Source organism: Anolis carolinensis, chromosome 1, assembly GCF_035594765.1.
Source record: "Anolis carolinensis isolate JA03-04 chromosome 1, rAnoCar3.1.pri, whole genome shotgun sequence".
In the NCBI taxonomy this organism is placed as follows: Eukaryota; Metazoa; Chordata; class Lepidosauria; order Squamata; family Dactyloidae; genus Anolis; species Anolis carolinensis.
In genome coordinates, this window is record NC_085841.1 from 240,935,745 (window position 1) to 240,944,414 (window position 8,670).

Genomic DNA, 8,670 nt, shown 5'->3' on the forward strand with positions numbered 1-8,670 from the left:
CACCTAGGCAATGATAAAATCAAGGATTAAAAAAAAACCTGCATGATGACACCAGTTTTAAACATACAATTGGATCTTGGTATCTGGTGGGGATTAGTTCCAGGACCTCTTGTGAATACCAAAATCCATTCATGCTCAAGTCCCATTACAGTGGTGCAGTAAAATGGCATCCCTTATAGAAAATGGCAAAACCATACTTTGTTTTTTTGGATTTTTTTTGGGGGGGGGGGGGGAGGGGGGTATTTGCAGGCTATGAATGGTTGAATCTGTGGATGTGGCAGGTCAACTATATTCAAAATGGAGCCAAGCTCTTTATTGCAGTGCTTCTTGGGCCCGATCTACACTGCCATATAAAATACAGATTATCTGCATTGAACTGGATTATATGGCAGTGTAGACTCATATAATCCAGTTCCAAGCAGATAATGTAGATTATCTGCTTTGACAATCTGGATTATATGGCAGTATAGAAGGAGCTTTACTTGTCCTATTTGTTGTGTGGTTACACCCTGCCCACAGCAATAAATTCCGCATGTCAGCAAGGTCATGTACTAAAAAATACATAGTACAAAGACAGCAAATTGTATTGATTTGGTGCTGAAACGATCTGTCTTTAGAAAGGAGATATTTGAGAGCGGGGTATGCCAATGTGTGTGCATCAGGATTAGCTGCAATGCCAACCTTGTTATAAGGCAAAGGGAAGCGGTAAGCAGTCAGTGGTAGTTCTTCAGTCAGTAGCATTGTTCAGGATGACCTTCCACAAACCCAATGTCCTCTAGATCTGTCGGTCAGAACTACAGTTTCCATTATTCTCAGGCAGCCATCACTGGGGTTCTTCTGTCCAAGAGCAATCCAAAAAAACTGCTGTCCTGTCTTTGAAAAATAGATCTTTATTTCACAGAACAGTTAATAATCCTCCTACTCCTTTCCTCTCCCCCATCCAATTTTACTTGCTTCTCTTGATCTCCAAATGCTGTCTCTCATCCACTCTAGCGCATATTACAGAGACATCTAGTGGCTGCTTGAGGCACAGCACCCAGGAGGCAATGAGTATTGAGCAAGCTCAAGGGGTTTGGATACTTTTGCAAAGAAAAAGAAAAATATCTCTCGACAGAAATGAGTGATGTGGGAATTGGGGGGGGGGGGGGAGAGAGAGACTATTGCCTCCCCGTTCCAATCCTGTTCCCTTCATTTATTAATTTTTTTGACTCAAGTAAGGAAATTGACTTAGGTATGGTACAGTGGGAGAGGTCAACTGGTGGTTGATGTTCCCTTCCAATGCTTTCCAGTTTTGGCTTCCTAGAACAGAGCACGGAACAACAGACCGGTTCAAGATTGGGAAAGGAGTAGGGCAGGGCTGTATACTCTCACCCTCCCTATTCAACTTGCATGCAGAACACATCATGCAACATGAGGGTTTGAAGAATCCAAGGCTGGAGTTCAAATTTCTGGAAGAAACATTAACAACCTTAGATATGCAGATGATACCACTCTGATGGCTGAAAGCGAGGAGGAGCCTTATCACCAAGGTGAATGAAGAAAGTGAAAAAGCTGGATTGCAGGTAAATATCAAGAAAACCAAGATTATGGCAACCAGGCTGATTGATAACTGGCAAATAGAGGGAGAAAACATGGAGGCAGCGACAGACTTTGTATTTCTCGGCACAAAGATCACTGCAGATGCAGACTGCAGCCTGGAAACTAGAAGACATTTACTTCTTGGGAGGAGAACAATGGCCAACCTTGATAAAATAGTGAAGAGTAGAGACATCACACTGGCAACGAAGGTCCGCATAGTCAAAGCAATGGTATTCCCCATACCCTGTTTCCCCGAAAATAAGACAGGGTCTTATATTAATTTTTTCTCCCAAAGATTCACTAGGTCTTATTTTAGGGGATGTCTTATCTTTCCATGAAGAAGAGCTCACATTTATTGTTGAACAACAAAATGAACATTTATTATATACTGTAAAGTAGTTGTCATCACAAACCAGCATAACCAGACAAACTATGAAGCCTATCAAGAATTTCTTGTTACTACCATTATTTACATGTACAACAATCTATGGTACCTCTTTCAGTTTAGGTTTCACAAGGTTTCCATGCTGATTTCTGTCTATTCTAGTTTCAATGTAGTCATGAATGATGAATAATATAATATACTATAATAATAATATAATATAATAATAATATAATTTTATACAATATATTAATGAGATAATATAATAATAGGATATAATAATAACATAATATGATAATAATATGGTATTAATAGGATAATATAATAATGGGATATAATAACAGAATAGCATAATAATAATATAATAATAGGATAATATAACAGAATAATAGAATGGAATAGAATGATATAAAATATATTAATAGGATAATATAAAATGGAATATAATAATAGAATATGCTAATAATAATAAAATAATATGATAATATAATAGAATAGTATAGAATATAATGATATAAAATATATTAATAGGATAATATAAAATGGAATATAATAATAACAGAATAATAATATAATAATATGAAAATATAATAGAATAATAGAATAATAATATAATGATATAATAATAATAGAAAAATATAATATGATATAAAATATATTAATAGGATAATATAATAATGTGATATAATAGTAACAGAATATGATGATAATAATATGGTAATAGAATAATAGTATAAAATAATAAGTTTCATGGCATAGGATAGGAATAAGGATGAGAGGAGAATCCCTATGCGTCCTGTACCTTTAAGAAGCAGAAAGAGCAGGACGAGTGGAAAGCCCTCTTCCTTCCCTCCCACCCTCCCTTGCCCTGGCTCCAGGAGCCAATCAGAAGCCTTGGGGGCGAAGGGAGCATGGCCAGGACAGAGACGGAAGGACAAAACGGCAGCGCAGCAGCAGCCACGGAGGCTGAGGGACAGGCAAGGCAAGGCCAGCAAGCACTTTCTCTCCCTCCCTCCCTCCGGTGTGTATGAATGAGTGCTGCTTCTGCCCTGCAGCCATGCTTCCCAATGGAACTATGCTGCAGCCTTAGTTGTTAGGTCTTACTTTCAGGGGAGGCCTTATATTTGGCAATCCCCCCAAACCCCTGCTAGGTGTTATTTTTTGGGGAGGTCTTATTTTAGGGGAAACACGGTAGTAACCTATGGATGTGAGAGCTGGACCATAAGGAAGGCTGAGCGAAGGAAGATAGACACTTTTGAACTCTGGGGTTGGAGGAAAATTCAGAGAGTGCCTTGGACTGCAAGAAATTCAAACCAATCAATCCTCCAGGAAATAATGCCCGGCTGTTCACTGGAGGGAAGGATATTAGGGGCAAAAATGAAGTATTTGGCCACATAATGAGAAGACAGGAAAGCTTGGAGAAGAGAATGATGCTGGAGAAAATGGAAGGAAAAAGAGGGGCCGACCAAGGGCTGGATGGATGGATGGCGTCTGTAACGGATCTTGCCTACCTCCCAAAGTTGATATGTGGCCCACCTAGCAGGACTGGTGTGCAGTCAATTTGTAGCCAGGACTGATGAGCGGCCATTTTGTAGGCCTCACTGACAATAGCTCAGTAGAGTCAGGGGGAAGAGCCATAGAGTATCATTAGCATAGGTGTTGCCTGCTTGGCTGAATCCAAAAGAGAAGATACTTAGCAACTGAAAGTGGATGGCGAGTGAGTTGGAGTTTGGTTTTGGAAGGAGGTTTTAGGAGTTGGTTTTGGAGAAGGGAACTGTGTCTTAAAAGTCAGCCACTTTGAGGGTTAGAGTCTTTAAAAAGGAAAAGGCTAACGACTATATGGTAATTGCCTAAGGAATTACTGCTTAAATCCTGAGAGGATTGGATCTAAAAGTAAATTGTCCTGTTTATGTTTCTTTGGCAAAGGAACAGAGCCACACAGAAACCAGTTTATAGTTAGCATCTTCTGAAGAGAAAAACCATAAGCCTTTATTGTAACCACTAAGCATCTGCACTGAAACCGTTACGCTTATTTACCTCACAAGTTACAAATAAACAAAGTTTATTCTCCTCACTCAAAGTGTCTCATCTCTTTCTCAAAGTCCCAATATACAAGGACAAGAAGCTCTTGAATACACAAATGGTTGCAGCAGAAATAGTAATCCATGCAATTCTGACCAATTGAAGAAAATCTTCCCTAATGTATATTGTTTGAAAAAACCCCCATTCCTCCATAGTGTCCTTGAAGTGACAGGCTTGACCTTAAAGGAGCTGGGGGTGGCAACGGCTGACAGAGCTCTGGCGTGGGCTGGTCCATGAGGTCACTAAGGGCCCGAAGCAACTGAATGAACAAACAACAAGATTCTGGGTGCTGATTATTGCAGGTGCAGAGTGCAGCCAGGAAATCAGAAGATGTTTATTTCTTGGGAGGAGAGCAATGGCCTATCTTGATAAAATAGTGAAGAGTAGAGACAGCACACTGCCAAGTTAAAGCAATGGTATTCCCTGTAGTAACCTATGGATGCAACAGCTGGACCATAAGGAAGGCTGAGCGAAGGAAGATAGATGCTTTTGAACTGTGGTGTTAGAGGAAAATCCTGAGAGTGCCTTGGACCACAAGAAGATCCAACCAGTCCATCCTCCAGGAAATAATTCCTAACTGCTCACTAGAGGGAACGATATTATAGACAAAGATGGAGTACTTTGGCCACATAATGAGAAGACAGGAAAGCTTGGAGAAGATAATTATGCTTGGGGAAATGAAAGGAAAAAGGAAGAGGGGGTGACCAAGGGCAAGATGGATGGATGTTATCCTTGAAGTGACTGGCTTGTCCTTAAAGGAGCTGAGGGTGGCAATGGATTGACAGGTAGCTCTGACGTGGGGTAGTCCATGAGGTCATGAAGAGTCGAGTCGGAAGGGACTGAATGAACAAACAACAACAGATCCTGGACTATATGATGGAGGTAGCTCCTTGGCTGTGGAACTCCCTCCCTAGTGACATCCGGCAGGATCAATCTCTTTTGAGTTTTAGAAAGAAAGTGAAGACCTGGCTATGCGAGCAAGCGTTCAAAGAATAAGTTTTGTTGGCTTTGACTCAATCTGGACTAAGGTTTATGTACAAGGTTTTGTGGATGAATGGCTCAAGTATTTTGTATTATTTTAAATCTGTTTTTAATTGCTTATGTTTTATTCTTTTGTATTGTTGTATATTGGCATCGAATTCTGCCAGTTTTGTAAGCCGCCCTGAGTCCCTTCGGGTGAGAAGGCCTAGATAGAAATGATTATATATATATATATATATATATATATATATATATATATATCTCAGATGCCCCCCACCCCCCTCAGCATGGCAACTGGTGAGATATTTGGGAGCTGTGGTTCAACAACATCTAACCCACATATTGGGAACTACTGCTTTTACCAACCTTCTATTACTTGACAATCTTCTCCAATGTCACAATGGAGCATACCAATATAACAAAGAGAGGCAACACTCTGCTGTTTGCTATTCGCTTAGAGTCATCTGATGTCACAGAAGGTTCGAGCAGGCTACTGCTATGATAGGAAGATTTCATACCTTGAATGTCAAGACCTTTGGTCACTTTTGATACATTAAATAATGTGTGCACCGCTGCTAAGTGCTGTTTACATGGCCTTTGGCTGATGCAGACGAGCCATGCTGCTTTCATTTCAGACCATTTTTGTGAAAAACAGCTATTTGGAACTCGCTCTCTATGTGATAGCAGTGGATATTGAATGTAATAGGACTGGATATTGTATGTGATAGGACTGGATATTGCCACTTTGAGTGCCGATGTGGGAGAAAAACGGGCTAGAAATCAATAAATAATAAAATAAATAATAATATTGTAGGTTCCAGTACAATTTTTAAATATGCCAGGAATAAATTTGGGCTTAGTGGATTGTGGTAATAAGCACTTTACACTAGGAGTCTTTTGTGTAAGCAATGAATCAACAGCAAAACAGACACAAGTTGGAGGAGGATGACTGCTTCTCAAATATTTTGTGAGATCTTGAGACAGAGCTTGCTGATCGGAAATCCTGACACCTAGTTCACAAGTGGCTTTCATATATAACTGAGACAACTAACTAGGGAGCAGTAATCCTTCTGAATACATATAAATAACTCTCTCTTCACCCCAGCTCTCCTTTATATACAGGGAGGGGTGGGTGTGTACATATACACCAGGATGCTGGATTTCCTGGACAGAGGGTATCTGGCAGGCAGGCTCTACCACCTCTTTTATAAACTAAATACCATCCATTTGTGGACTCTTTAACGGAAGAACAAACATTTGGCAGAGAATGGGTTTAAACAAATAATTGGTGATCGGAAATGTAATGTTTTCAGTTTTCTGATATATTTTTGATCCTTTTGTTTCTGTTTAACATGTGAAAAGGTATCACTCCCTTCCTTACAGCCCTTTTAAGAATAGATGGGACAGGGGATGGCTTTGAATGGGAGGCTCCCAGGTTTGTCTTTCTCCCCTCCCTCTCCGATTCAAGCAGCTTTAGTGCTCATGAAACCTTTCCAACATGTACTCAGCAGGAATGAGTGTCTGTTTTTAGATGATGCTGGAGTACTGCAAACAGTATGGAATCATGTGAGCTGTAGCCCAACAACATCTTACAGGTTAGAGTTGCCTATCTCTGCTGAAAATAAAATATTTTTCCAGGTCATCCTTAATCACCCATTTTTTGCCATGACAGGAGGACTTTGGGGCAGAAATTAGGGACCTCACTCATGAGAATGAACCATCCCTTCCTATTAAACGGGATGGTGTACCACATTTTGAAGTAGTATGGGTTATCATCTAAAGTACTGGTTCTCAACCTGTGGGTCCCCAGGTGTTTTGCCTGCAACTCCCAGAAATCCAAGTCAGTTTACCAACTGTTAGGATTTCTGGGAGTTGAAGCTCAAAATATCTGAGGACCCACAGGTTGAGAACCACTGATCTAAAGAGTGAATGGCTCATTACTTCCAGAACTTACTGTGGAGTTAGGGTCTAGAAGTAACTCCACCACAGCTTCCACTTCTGCAAGTAGCTAAATGCCAATTCTACAAGAGTCTGAAAGAAATGGGAACACTACTGATTCTCCTGCAGGAAACTAGGAAATACCTATCCAAGACCTAGCCTTATGTCCCATTGTGGCATCATTGCATGCCAGAACCATGCTCCATGCTGTGTACATTTTCTGCTCCATTTTCTGGTCCAGATAAATCTTCTCTAGTTAGTTTATAAGTGAAGGATTCTGCTGGTTCTCCTTTCATGTATCAGACTTGCTTTAGCTGCCTGAGTCCCTATTAATCAGCCGCAGGCAACTGAAAACAAGCCCAGCACAGGGAGGTTACATGATGCAGAGGTCAGCAGCACTGAGGATGAGATCTTGATCACTAGAGGTCCACATGATGTTCTGTGAGGAAACCGCACCTGAGCAGGTAAAAGAATATGAGAGGTGTGATTTAGACATTCACAACAGCCTCCTCTCCTGCAGGGAGGCAAGCATTTGGCCTGCAGAATATGCTGAGATTGGTCTGGATATCAGGGAGACCTCTCCTTACCCTAATGACTCCAGTTCCAAGTCAGATATTCTGGAGGAAAATGTCACTGGGCAAAGGACCAGATCTGGAAAACTTTACTGTTTAGGATTATTTTTTCTAGAATCCTCTAGCAAGAATTCTGCAATTCTAGTGTATTTGTCATCCACAAAGTAACATCTAGCTATGGCACCTATGTGCTAGCCATTACAAGAGAGCAATTGTTTGCACCAAGATGTGCAGGTTGGATAAGGAACTTAGGAAGGAGGAGGAGGAGGAATATATATTATCAAATCTAGAAGTGCAGGGTTTATTCCTTTCAGTCTTCCCTATCTGTACAAAAGTAACTTACCTAGGAAAGTTGAACAGTATACCATGTATTATCAAAAGTGCATATTCCTGTTTATTCTTTAATAACCAGTTTACTATTGGAAATCTCACTCATTGTTCCCTTCGATTTCTAAGATTTTAGCCAGATATTTTCCATACAATTTACTGCCATAAGGGTTAGAAACATGGCTTTACAAATTGTTTAAAGGCTGGTGTTGTCTGCATGGTATAGCAGTGATTTGAATGTTGGCCTATGACTCTAGAAGCCAAGGTTCAAATCCCTCTCACCCATGAAACCTACAGAGCAGCCACATTCTCTCAGTTTCAGAGGGAGGCAATGGGAAACCTCTTCTGAACAAATCTGGCCAAGAAAACCCTGCAATAGATTCACTTCAGGATCACCATAAGTTGGAAATGACTTGAAGGGACACAAAAACAACAATAACTTGAAACCAAATTCCAAACTTATGAATACCCTCAGCATAGGGCTGGGCAAAGTGCAGCCCCCAATCCCTCCCCAACAAAGTGCAGGACTCTCAGAGTATTGCTTGCTGCAACTTGCTAAATAGGAGTAGGAGCAGGCCAGTACAAGAGACATTTTACTGTTTTCTCTTTCTCCCCCCGCCCCCGCCCCCGCCCCTTAGATAATATAGTAACAGCTTGCTTCAATGTGAGTGGTACTCAGGGGGCATCTACACTGTAGCATTAATTCACTCAACACCATTTGAACTGCCATAGCTCAATGCTATGGAATCCTGGGAATTGTAGGTTTACAAGATCCTGAGCTGGTGCCTCACCAAGCTACAGCTCCCAAGA

At 40.8% G+C, this 8,670-nt stretch overlaps 1 non-coding gene across 1 annotated transcript; it reads right to left on the bottom strand.

Annotated features, from left to right (window-relative positions):
* Positions 1–7,243: 7,243 nt before the first annotated feature.
* Positions 7,244–7,339, bottom strand: mir1788 (microRNA mir-1788). The gene has a single exon (NR_129882.1). It is a non-coding gene; the product is annotated as a microRNA mir-1788 (primary transcript).
* Positions 7,340–8,670: the final 1,331 nt, after the last annotated feature.